The sequence below is a fragment of the Pongo abelii genome, chromosome 15, assembly GCF_028885655.2.
Source record: "Pongo abelii isolate AG06213 chromosome 15, NHGRI_mPonAbe1-v2.0_pri, whole genome shotgun sequence".
NCBI classification, from domain to species: domain Eukaryota; kingdom Metazoa; phylum Chordata; class Mammalia; order Primates; family Hominidae; genus Pongo; species Pongo abelii.
In genome coordinates, this window is record NC_072000.2 from 103,862,548 (window position 1) to 103,875,679 (window position 13,132).

General features: G+C 43.7%; 1 protein-coding gene and 1 non-coding gene across 2 annotated transcripts in view; one reads left to right on the forward strand and one right to left on the reverse strand.

The window, feature by feature from the left end:
* The window catches only part of SETD3 (SET domain containing 3, actin N3(tau)-histidine methyltransferase), an 88,060-nt gene that overhangs the window by 48,696 nt on the left and 26,232 nt on the right, over nucleotides 1-13,132 (reverse strand). The gene's annotated exons all lie outside the window — the stretch shown is intronic.
* Nucleotides 2,615-2,721, forward strand: LOC112128987 (U6 spliceosomal RNA). Its single transcript, XR_002911416.1, has one exon. It is a non-coding gene; the product is annotated as a U6 spliceosomal RNA (small nuclear RNA).

A 13,132-nucleotide genomic window follows, 5' to 3' on the forward strand; every position in this document is an offset into this window, starting at 1 on the left:
TGAGGGAGGAAGCGGCCCCTGATGAGGCCGCAGCAGGGGCAGGGCCATCTTGGCAGCCCAGCCCTCTGAGTTTGTTCTAAGTGTAAGGAAAAAACAGTGGGGAGACACGGACTACTATTTAAATTCCAAAAAGAGCCCCTTGGTGGAGCTACATTGAGGAGGTCAAGAGCACAGGGACTCTTTGGAATAAAGAAGAGTGGCCAGGACTGGGTGATGGAGTCGTGGCTAAGGAAAATGTATCTAAAGTGAGAGAAATCATGGTAAGAAAGCCCCCAGGCATTTTAAACAGTCCCAATCTCTCCAGACCAAAACTCATGACCTCTGGTGTGCAGACGCCCACGGCATGAATTCTGACTATGAAGCGGCCGTGGAGAACACAGCACACTGACTGAGCACACCGGCTCTGCATCAGATCTGAATCAGCCCCTACCTAGCCACTTCCCGGCTGTGAAACTTCAGGGAGTCTCAGTTCCTCAGTAAAATAAAAGTAATCATACCTTCTCATTGCGTTATTAAAAGAATGAAATGACATACACAGTTTCTGGCTGAGTTTTATCAAATGTTAGTTGTTTGCTGTTTTGGCTACTGAGTGCTTTATTAATTCAACAGACAGTTACAGAGCACCATCTCTGTGTTGGGCACATTCTAGATGAGAATGAAGCAAAGTCCTTGTCCTCAGTGGGCTTACATTCAAGTTAAGAAGACAGACAGACAAATGAAGGAATATACAGGTGACCCTTCAACCACATGAGTGTGAACTGAGTGGGTCCACTTATACATAGATTTTCTTCCAGATCTGCCACTCCTGAGACAGCAAGACCCACCCCTTCTCCTCCTTCTCCTCTTACTCAATGTGACAATGACGAAGATGAAGATCTTGATGATAACCCACTCCCACTAATGAATAGGAAATGTATTTTCTCTTCCTCATGATTTTCTTAATAATGTTTTCTTTTCTCCAGCTTACTTTATTGTAATACAGTATATAATACATTTAGCAGACAACATATGTGTTAATCAACTGTTTGTGTTACTGGTAAGGCCTCTGGTCAACAGTAGTTAAGTTTCGGGGAGTTAGAAGTTATATGGATTTCGACTGCATGGGGTAGGGTCAGCATCACTGCCCCCTGTGCTGTTCAAGAGTCAAATGTACGTGCTGATAGGTACTGACTGCCAGGTAAGAGGGGAGTGAATACCCAGGCGCATCTCTAAGACACTGGAACAGCGGCCCAAAGAACGCCCACCAACCACACACCCTGACGCGGACAGAGGCGCTGACGTTGTGGCACAGACCCCATCTGCCTTGGCCAAGCTACCCCTTTGAGCCTCATTTTCTTATCTTCTGATAGGGAGAGTTACATACCTATATTACAAGGTTATTGTGAGGGCGAGCTGTGAAGCTAGACATGAACACATTTTATAAGGATCTAAACAAATGTGGGTTTTTACATCATGATCATTTTCTCCAAATGCCACTTTTCCCATTTAAAAACAAAAATAAAACAACCTCCTCAAATTTCTCCATAAAGCAATCTTCCTTCTCTGGACTCCCATGATTTTTTTTTTTTTTTTTTTTTTTTTTTTGAGATGGAGTGTCACTCTGCTGCCCAGGCTGGAGTGCAGTGGCACTCAGTTCAAACCTCCGCCTCCCGGGTTCAAGCGATTCTCCTGCCTCAGCCTCTCGAGTAGCTGGGATTACAGGCGCATGCCACCACGCCTGGGTGATTTTTGCATTTTTAGTAGAGACGGGGTTTCACCATGTTGGCCAGGCTGGTCTCAAACTCCTGATCTCAAGTGATCTGCCCACCTTGGCCTCCCAAAGTGCTGGGATTACAGGCGTGAGCCACTGTGCCCAGCCCCATGATTTTGTTTTTAATGTGTGTTCTGACATCACTTTTTACTGAATTATATATGATTAGAATGTATGCTTTGGAAGACAGGATTTATTCTGATTAATTGTGTAAACCTGTAATTCTAAGCAGATGCCTGACAGAGGTTATGAATGCTTCACTGGTGAGTAAAAAGAATTCTCATGCTGCAGAATATGAGATTGACTCTCTTGCTCTAAAAACCAGAAACAAAACTATAAGATGAAGGTTACAGGGAGGCCTATTTTGCCTCAATATAAGGAATGGCTTTGTAACTATAGTCTTCTCGCTCTGGAAAGGGCTGCCTTGCAAAATCACATCTTGAGCAGGGCCATGACTCCTAGAAGGAGGCCAGGACTCCACTGCTGAGTACACAGCTCCTGCATCAGTGCAGGACTCAGTCCCTGAGTGCTGGGCCTGTCACAGACATCACCTTCTTTACTCCCACGCAGCCGGGCTGACGGACATTCACAGACCCTTTCTACAGGGAACCTAAGACACCAATTTAACCTGGCCAGGCTGAGCTAGTGGGTCACAAGCTTGAAATGTGAGGTACAGTTCTTCTGGGGTCCACTGCATCCCACAAAAACATCAGTGGAAAAGGCAAAGCTGGCAGGCTGGGTGCAGAACAGACAGGGCAGTCAGGGGATCTGCCATTCACAAGGCTATTTCAGAACTATTAGATTACAAGGGCACTTTTATTGGATAATCTGCCCAGCACAAACTTACAGCTAAAATGAATTTCCATGCTCGCTTAGGCAGCACATATACTAAAACTGGAATAACACTGGGAAGATGAGCATGGCACCTGCGCAAGGATGACACACACACTAGTGAAGAGTTCCATATTTTTGTCCTATGGCACTGTAGGATGGCCACAGTTAACATTAACACATTTTATAGTTTCAGATAGCAAGGATACCGAACATTCCCAACACAAAGAAATGAAAAACTGAGATGATGGCTATGCTAATTATCCATCTGATCTGATCTTAAACATTATATGTATCAAAACATCACCAATGGGCCAGGTTCACACCTGTAATCCCTGCACGTTGGGAGGCCGAGGCGGGCAGATCGCTTGAGCTCATGAATTTGAGACCAGCCTGAGCAACATGGCAAAAACTCATCTCTACAAAAAAATATAAAAATTAGCCGGGCATGGTGGTGCATGCTGACATGGGAAGATGGCTTGAGCCTGGAAGGTGGAGGCTGCAGCGAGCCGAGATTGAGCCACTGCACACCAGCCTGGGTAATAGTGCTAGACTTTGTCTCAAAACAAAAAAAAAAACAAAAAACAAAAAACAAAAAAAAACTTGATGTATGTCATGAATATGTACAATTATCATTTGCCAATTAAAGAATATGTTTTTAACCATCTTGAAAAAATGTAAAAATAAGAGAAGGAAGGTTTTTTTTAAAAAGGCCACGATGGTAAAAGATATGGTCCACCTGGAGTGGACTACAAGCTCATAAGGACTCAAATGAAGCAAAAAATATTCAAAAACAGCATTCAGGCCATATCAATTCCAATTCCAGGCAGAGGTAATATGCGACGTAAATGCAGAAAGTTATCTAATCCTCCTTGGCAAATATCCCAAATGAATACCGGCAGCCAAGCCTCACCAATACTCAGGCTCTCAAATTCGAAGAAATCAGGAAGACTGGACCTGAACTTGGTCTCATCAATGGCACCTTATAAACTAAAGGCAACAGAATATACTATGCCCTCACTCTCTGTCTACAAAGATCCATCAGCACCAGCATTTCTGTTAAGGCAATCACTTCACCAACTCACTATAAATTCACTCAAGTTCAACTAAAGTTAAGCCATCTACTAGCCACTTGATATTAAAATGCAGCAGGGGTGAAAAGTCACAACTGTGCTTCCACACTGGGCTGCTGAGAGGTCCCAGACTCAGATTCAAAGTTACATATTAATAATAACTGATGTCCTGGAGGTTCCTCTAACCCCTTCCTCCTTTTTGTGCTTTTATCACCTCTGTTTTCTTCCTTGGGAGTAGATTATAGCTACAAAGGGTGGCCACAGGATAGCTGCAGTCTAAACCATTTAGAACAGAAGACATTACAAAAACGGCACAGTTCTTCAGGGACATCAGAGTGTGGGTACACCAATATCAACGAATGTGAGTGATTACAAATGTGTGTAATGTGGAAGTGTTCTCATAAGGGTACTTAGTCAGGGTCACCTCAAAAACATTAGCAGGTTCCCTCTTCTAACATACAGATTAAAAACAAAAACAAGGTCTAAAAATCCTGTCCCAGAGGATAGAGAATCTACTCAGGGAAGATCTTAGGTTTTGTTTTGTTTTAAAGCAGGTTTCAAAAAGGAATTTTTTGAAGTTTCTTTTGTTTTTAAACTTCTAGGGATTTTCACAAAGCTCTTATTGATCAGACTCGTACAGAGGGCCCAGGACAAGTAAAGCTGGGATTGGAGTGGGGGAGAGAAGGAATCACAGAACGGGACACGCCTGTGGAGACAGAGGAGACGGTGGAAAAACTGTGTCTAGGGTCAGACAGGTCTGACCTTCCGCCTTGACTGGGCTTACTCAGTAGCTCTAGCGAGATTTCCTGTTCCTACACCTGCTTCCTCGCTTATAAAATGGGGATCAATGCCCAGCTCTGGAGGAACGGTGAGGGTTAGGGAGCCTCTGTCAGGGCACTCAGCCCACCACTGACATTTGGAGGTGCCAAGGAACACCGTCTTAGGAGGAAGCCCTGTATTTCTGTCCTCTATTCTGACTTCTCAGTACACAAATTAAACTATCAATGACAGCCTAGACCTGGTATTGGCGGTTTCTTCTAATTTGGTTAATTCTGTCTCAGATTATTCTAGGAAGGTATAGTTCCAGATACCTCCTTATATAAGAAGAGAAAGTAAGAAAAGTCTTACAGTGCTCGGCCCATAGCGGGCATTGCCTAACCTTCCTTGGTTAGGATGCCAGCCCCAAGTTACATCACTTGGGACTCCATGGTAACTGTTTGCCCTTTAAGTCTGTTTTCCATGCCCCTATGGGTGCCTCTACTCCCATGCAAACACCTGCGTCACAGGTAAGGTGGAGGCTGGGGACAACGTGCATCACTGTGCTGGACATCAGCTCCCAAACTGATTGACAAAAGCAACAGTTTTCCTAAAAGGGCCAAGGACCGCAGTCAGGTAAAGAGATGAGGAAGAGGAGGAAGGCCATGGTTTAACAGGAGGGCTTCCAGTGAGAAGGGTCAGCAAGGAAGACAGAGCAGAAGCGTTGCCAGTCCCCAGGGGAGGATGCAGATGCTGGGGTCTGACCTGGGAACTCAAACCGCCTCAGGTGGACGCACCAGTGTACGCTAGTGGCACCCTCCCCGAGGCTCCAAGGCAGGGACACACACCACCGAGAAGACCCCAGGCAGAGCCCCAAGGACAGAGAAAAAGCATTTCATTTCTTTTTTTTTTTTTTTTTTTTTTTTTGAGACAACGTCTCACTCTGTCGCCCAGGCTAGAGTGCAGTGGTACAATCTTGGCTCACTGCAACTCTGCCTCCCGGGTTCAAGCGATTCTTATGCCTCAGCCTCCCAAGTAGCTGGGACTACAGGCGCATACCACCATGCCCAGCTAATTTTTATATTTTTTAGGAGAGACGGGGTTTCACCATGCTGGCCAGGCTGGTCTCAAACTCCCGACCTCAGGTGATCTGCCCACCTCAGCCTCCCAAAGTGCTGGGATTACAGGCGTGAGCCACTGCACCCGGCCCATGTCATTTCTTCAGCCCCCCAAAAGCCACTGGAACTAAAGCTGGACAAAACAGAAAAAATGAAGAACACTAAATTCACAGAAGGTGAAGTCTCCATGTGATTTATAACATTTACAAAACGAGAACATAGTTAAAAGCACAGATTTTTTGAATGATATAGCTACAGTTTTCATTTATGGAAATGATGAAAATGAGATACGTGTTTAGAATGAGTAATTTACAAAATTGGAAACCTTAAATAGGACACAATGAAGGCAGTGCTTACACACTGAACACAAATTAATCTCAAGGTCAGCTATCAGGAACAGGCAAGGTCACAGGTCAGAGCATTTCACCAAGACAGCCAGTGGCTCTACCAAACTTTATAAAGGCACCGGCAACTCTCCAGAGAACAGGCAAGCCTGAACTGATGTCCTAAGTCCTAGTTTTTTCAGTCTTCGTATCATTAAATAAGTTGAACCAGTAAGGATAACAATAAAAGGAAAAAATAGAGCATAACCAGCTTCCTCATAGCTTGGGGGGAAAAAAGCAAATAGGCTTATTACTTCCTCTAAGAACGAGTATTTTTCAATCCCAACACACAGTAAAACGAAGAGCTGGAGCGATCTTCTTTAGGGAGCTGGAAGAGACTGCTAGCAAGCTCACAGGCTGGACTGACAGGCCCACAGTCCTCAGCAGGGCCACACCCAGCTTTCTGTGAAATACCAGCGCAAGAGAGGAGATTTTAAACAAGGTTGCTCTGTCCTTAAAACTAGACTATTTCTTTGTCTCAAAATTAAGACCAGACACGACCTTAAAGACTAAGACAGTGGTTTGGTGAGCCCCTGTGGCTAGGAGCACAGGCTTTGAGTCTAACAGACCTGCTTGGAGTCCAGTTCCAGGGTGCAGGTACCACTGGCCTCCAGCAGGCTGCTCAACTTCTCCCCGCATTCCCCATTTGAAAAATGAGGACTCAAACTCCCTCACCGGGTAAGGATCAAAGCCTGAGAAGAGAGCCGACACTGCACCAGGGAGAGTGACTCTTACTGAATCCACTGTCCTCGTTACAGTGGCAGTGGCAGAAGCGTCGTCTGCAGCTCTCAGCACAGCTTCAGCCCCCTTCTCACGCAATGTCTTCCATCTGCAGCCACGGGTTTCCTATGACGTGGAAAAGAGCCACTCCGACAGAACAGTTCCAGGGGCACACTGTGAAGAATGCTACTTACCTCCACTGGAAAAGTCCTCCAGCCAACCCAGATGAATAACCTGAAAACAGACATCATTCTTTCCTTTCTATGCCCCATAAGATCTACCCAGTTCCCACGACCATACAATGCAAGGATTAAATCTAGATTCACGGCTCATCAACCTCAACACCTCCGGCCTATGAAACTGACCGCCTTGTACCCTCACCATCATCTTTGACTCTATTCCGTCCCTCCTCAATTTGTAGCTCATACCCTTCAGTCAGCAGATGCAACATTACCATGAAGTTGGCTGAGAACAAAAAATGTCACATACGGAACACGTTTGCTTCTAGGGAAACATTTAAGTGAAACTGAGGTCAGGAAAACGGCACGCAGGAAGCAGTGGCCACAGCCACTCTTTGAACTCTGAGGCCAAGTGAACTTTATAAATAATCTGCTATATTATGCATCAATTTCAGCAATTTTTTATTAAGTACTCCATGCAAAAACTGCACAAGACACATACTCTCAAATTATCATTGACGAGGAAATCAGGTATCTTTACATGAAGAGCCATCTAAAACAATTTTTGTATCAAATATATAGTAATGGATTACATAGTCTATCAAATAAAATAAATATCCATGAGTCCATACTGATATGAACAGCTGAATAAGTAAATAAATGTGGAAGAAGGGACAGCTCTTCCTTTTAGTAAAATCCCAATGAATGCATGTAGAAGAAATAACAGAGACAGAAAATCACCACTTGGCAAACACTACGGTAGTAACTATTACAGACAAAAATCATGATAGATACAAAAACCAGGATCTATCAGGTTTTTGTATCTGGTGAGAAACAGGGTATTTGATGGTGAGAAACAGGATATTTGCATAGTCTCAAAGTATCTTTCTATAAGGTATTCATTAATTATAACAGAAAAACAGTAACTTCTGATGGAAAAACCAAAAAGACATATTGATTCATGTATTCCCTGAGGAGGACACACTTTACTTCCATGGGATTCTTGCACAAAATGCATAATTTCAGTCTACACATGATAAAATATCCAACAAATGCATACTGAAGGACCTCTACAAAGTAACCAGCCAGGCCAGCAGTATTCTTCAAAAGTGCCGGGGTCATGACAGACAAGGAGAGACCAAGGAACTATCCTAGGCTGGAAGTGATTTGAGAAGATTCTAAATGCAATATGGGATTCTGGAAGGGAAAAAAGGGCATTAATGCCAAGGCAACTGGTGAAATTCAAACAAGGTCTGCAGATCAGTTAATAGTGCCGTACCAAGGTTGACTTCCTGGTTTAGATCATTAAACTGAAGGTTGGGTAAGATGTTAACTTTAAGTGAAGCTAGGTGAAGTGTATATAGGAGTTCTGTGCACAAATTTTGCAACTGTTTTGTAAGTCTAGAATTATTTCAAAATAAAAAGTTAAAAAACAAACAGACAAACTTCATATCCCCAGAAATACTAGTCTCTATCCCTGGTGTGATACCTCACACTTAAGAGAAACCAACAGAATAGAAGCTGAATAGGGAGAGGAGTCCCATGCCAACTCAGAGTGACAATTTGGAATATAATCTGTGCATAAACTGGGACACTCCTGTATACAACCTCTGCCACCAGAGGAGTCGAAGTTATATAAAGCATATGTGTATTTTCCCTTACAGTGCTAAAGGACACGTAGCTATATACAGCGTATGCTACTGAGCGTCTAAACCCTTTCCGTGAATTTCAGGGCCTTGGGATCTTTAAGCTGATGCCCAGAGGTTTTCACTCTAATTTGGTACACATTCCTGAAGGCCTCATGTATTATCAGAGTTCTAAATGTAGATGAGAGCTTTATGAAAACATAGGCTAAATACATCTCTGGGAATTCACATCTTGTGCTATTCTTGTGTAGCTCTGTCGGAGGCAAGTAGAACAGCGGGAAATGTTTGTATTTAGCCACAACTGCCACAGGATGCCAAGAACCAAAAGTGACATCTTCCTCTGCCTCTTGGCGGGCCCTGTTTTCAGAGACAGGCTGCAGCAACAGTAAGTTGTGAACATGGCTGCTTGTCTCTTCTGCCACTCAGCTCTAGCTAGGTAGGAGTTGCCTATTCGAGGAAGATGGCCAACTTGAAATTGCCTTACTCCATCCTGAAGCATAAGGCAGGAAAAGGGGGAGGCTGCTGCAATGATGCTTGCCTTGAAACAAAATTCATGGCAGTTGATACACATATGAGTTTCTCCATCTCCATACCTTCCCCTGCACCTCTCAAATGGTTGGATCAACACAAAAGAAGAAATCCAAGTAAGGTGTGACAAATCACTTAAGTGATGAGATCAACTGAAAAATAGTAGTAATCAATTTAATAGATATGCCTCTATTCTGTTAAACCCTGTATGCCTGCATTTACTTAAAAAGCATTACATTCAATCTCAACAACAGAAAAATGTACATGTCTCTAAGATAAGCTAATCTTCAGACAAGCTGGTGCCCCACGTCACAGCACCGGGCCCATTACATGGTACTGATTATCAATTAAACAGTTCATTCACAGGGTCTATTAATTTCTTTTTCATTGGCATAGATGAAAAACATCTGAGCTAATCATTCAATTATGTTAAGGTAAGTAAAATCTGATAGGATATACTTTGCTTTCACACAATTACAGTACTTCAAAGTAGGGTTTAAGCCAAACCCTACTTTTCCACTTATTTCTATCACAAAACTGGTCATCCTTTTCCATGCAAAAGTCTGAACTTACAGCTGAACTTTGGTGTGTTCTGATCTGCTAGTATTTTTATAGGGTTAAAGTTGCAACAGTTTTAAATGCCAAGTTCAGTCTTCCACCATGAGCCCTCTCTTCTTCCCTGGCCTCTGTTTCACAAACTGACATAAATTTTAGCTCCATTTCATACAAGCCTCTTCTAGCCTTTGGCTCAGCCACAATTTCTAAACTTAGCTTCTGGAGTTTGGGTGGTAGACATTCCTCAACCATCAAGCTGCAGTATGACGTTTCACCAGCAGGTGCTGTATCTTTTTTCTTTTTTTCTTTTTTTGAGACAGGGTATGGCTCTGTCGCTGGATTAGGGTTAGGGTTGGAGTGCAGTGGTGTGATCACGGCTCACTGCAGCCTCAACTTCCTGTGTTTAAGCAATTCTCCTGCCTCAGCCTCCCAAGTAGCTGGAACTACAGGCGTGTGCCACCATGCCTAGCTATTTTTTGTATTTTTAGTAGAGATGGGATTTTGCCATGTTGCCCAGACTGGTCTCTAACTCCTGAACTCAAGCCATCCTCCCACCTCAGACTCCCAAAGAGTTGGGATTACAGGCGTGAGCCACCGCACCTGGCCCAGGTGCTGTATCTTAATACAACAAATGCTCTCAAAATTCCTGGAGCTTGAGGCTTCTGGTTACACACTATCATCTGTTGAACACCTGAAGATGTTTGACATACATGTGTGTCAAACATCTCATGAAGAAGATGTCAAGAAGAAGATATTTGACATACACTGTATGTAGCCTTCAGGTGTTCATACAGGTGTTTTACATTTTACAATGTAAAAACTGGAAGGACTCCTCAAAACTCATAAAGCCCAAGCCCCTGCTATACACATGAGGAAGAGCAGGGGCCCAGAAACACTTTGTTTTTTGTTTGTTTGTTTTTCCCAAAACAGAGTCTTGCTCTGTCGCCCAGGCTAGAGTGCAGTGGCACGATCTCGGCTCACTGCAACCTCTGCCTCCTGGGTTCAAGCAATTCTCCTGCCTCACCCTCCCAAGTAGCTGGGATTACAGTCACGCTCCATCACGCCCGGCTAATTTTTGTATTCTCAATAGAGACGAGGTTTCACCATGTTGGCCAGGCTGGTCTCAAACTCTTGACCTCGTGATCTGCCCGCCTTGGCCTCCCAGAGTGTTGGGATTACAGGCATGAGCCACTGCGCCCAGCCCAAGACTTTTGTTTTAAACAAACTATAAAAGCAAGTTAAAGACAGAAGGTGATCTGAACTAAGGGCCCACACTAAAAGGTACTGGATCAAGGAAATCTGCTGGGAGGACAGAGCACAGGAAATTATTTTTCTAGTTTTTAGGCAACCACCACCAAAGACAGAAAAACAATAAATAAAAAATGCAATACAGAGAAATCGACATGAAGAGATGTATAAATACCAGAAGTTAGTACTGGTGCTTTTAGAATTAAAAACCCTAAAAGCCTGAAGCAAGCTGTAAGGTTGAATGGACTATTATCACTTCTCCATGCTCCTCTCCCAAAAACCAGGATCACCACCGGGGATGCACAGAACTGAATTGTGCTTGCTGTCACTCCCAAAGTACCCAGAGACAGGGGCTGCAAGCCATGGCCTGTAGACCTCCGAGCCAGCAGGCAGATCAGGGGGGAAAAAAATAGGTTTCAGTTCACATGCAGAGTTTGGTACAGGCCCCCAAGAAAACTATTTTAAATGGGAAATCACAGATAAAAATTGCAAATGAGGTTCCTGAATTCGGAGCACCCTGCCAAATGATCTGCAAGTTCATTTCTCTGGGGAGAGGGTCCCCATGACCCTGGAAAAGGTTATGTCAATGCCGAAAACAGAAAAAACTGAGAGCAGGTCACAGTAATGGAATATGAACTGGGAACTGATGTAATAATCCTCTCTCTCTCCCTGAGTGACAATGCACTGATGCGGTGACCTACTAAAAGGAGCAAAGGCCTAACGTCTGATCCTGGAAAAGCATGGGAAAGATACATGGTTTGGTACTGAGATGAGAAAATATGACACTCTTATAAAACAACAGCAATGCAATGTTTACATTTGTGTTCACTCCAATTTATTACTTAAGACTTTTAGAAGCGATGAGAACATTCTAAAACTAGAAAAACAGCTAGACTCAAAAGACAATTTTTTAAAAAGATAACTTTTGCTTAAGTGTGTTTTGCTTTGTCATGAACCCGCATTCAAAAGCTCTTAGCCCACAGCCTATTCCTTCCTAACTGTCACAGCAGTGCACCTCATTCTAGGGTGCCTACAGCTCCTATTCCAACAGGAACTTACTTTAAATCATTAGAAATTTTCTACAAAAGTTCATTATTGGCCGGGCGCGGTGGCTCATGCCTGTAATCCCAGCACTTTGGGAGACCGAGGTGGGCGGATCACCAGAGATCAGGAGTTCGAGACTAGCCTGGCCAACATGGTGAAGCCCCGTCTCTACTAAAAATACAAAAAACTAGCTGGGCATGGTGGCGGGTACCTGTTATCCCAGCTACTCAGGAGGCTGAGGCAGGAGAATTGCTTGAATCCGGGAGGCAGAGGTTGCAGTGAGCCAAGATCATGCCACCGCACTCCAGCCTAGGTGATAGAGCAAGTCTCCACCTCAAAAAAAAAAAAAAAAAGCTCATTATTATGTATTATCAATATGTAATGATCCCTTCAGCTGCTTAGTTTTACACATGTTAAGTGACTGTCACATTTTCTTCTTCTGAAAAAGAACCACACCTGAACTGCCCACGTGGTCAGCTTAATGGCACTTATTACAGGTAAAGACTGCGCTTTTCACACTGGAGCTTGAGACAACCCAAGGTCTTAAGAGAAAGCAGGGTTGTTTTCCCGCAATACCCATCTGACTTGATGGTAAGTCACTTAACATGGTTTTAAAAATAGCAAATATTATCATTTGCATGAATTTTTAAGATTTAAAAACACAAGTCCAAAAACCAACAACAAAAACATGAATCTTGGAAGCAAATGTTTTTTTTTTAGACAGGATCTTGCTTGCTCTGTTGCCCAAGCTGGAATGCAGTGGTGTGACCACAGCTCACTGCAGCCTTGACCTCTTAGGCTCGAGCCAACCTCCCACTTCAGCCTCCCGAGTAGCTGGGACGACAGGTGTATGCCACCACACCTGGCTAATTTTTTGTAGAGATGGGTTGCCCAGGCTTGACAGCAACTTTGAGCTTGTGACGAGTCACTATGGGTTTAGCCCCTAGACTTGCAGGAATGTTATTTTTGGCCACCAGGAGTTTTGTTTTAGTAGAAAACACTAAGAAATACTAACATAAGATACCGTAGGGACAGAAGGAGAAGTGATTTAAAACAAAACAAAACAAAACCAAATAACATGGCCTGAGGGTCAAACACAAAATGGTAATAGCATAAATAGAGCATTTCTACAATGAGCACTGTGTGCTAGGCACAGCGCTAAGGGCCTCACATGGATCAACTCACTCTGCTTGCTCAGCAACCCTGGGAGTCAGGCACTCCATTAGCCCCCTTTACAGATACGGGAAGGAAGGCACGGTGACCGGCCCAAAATGGCACAGTTCTAAGTGGTGCTGCAGAGA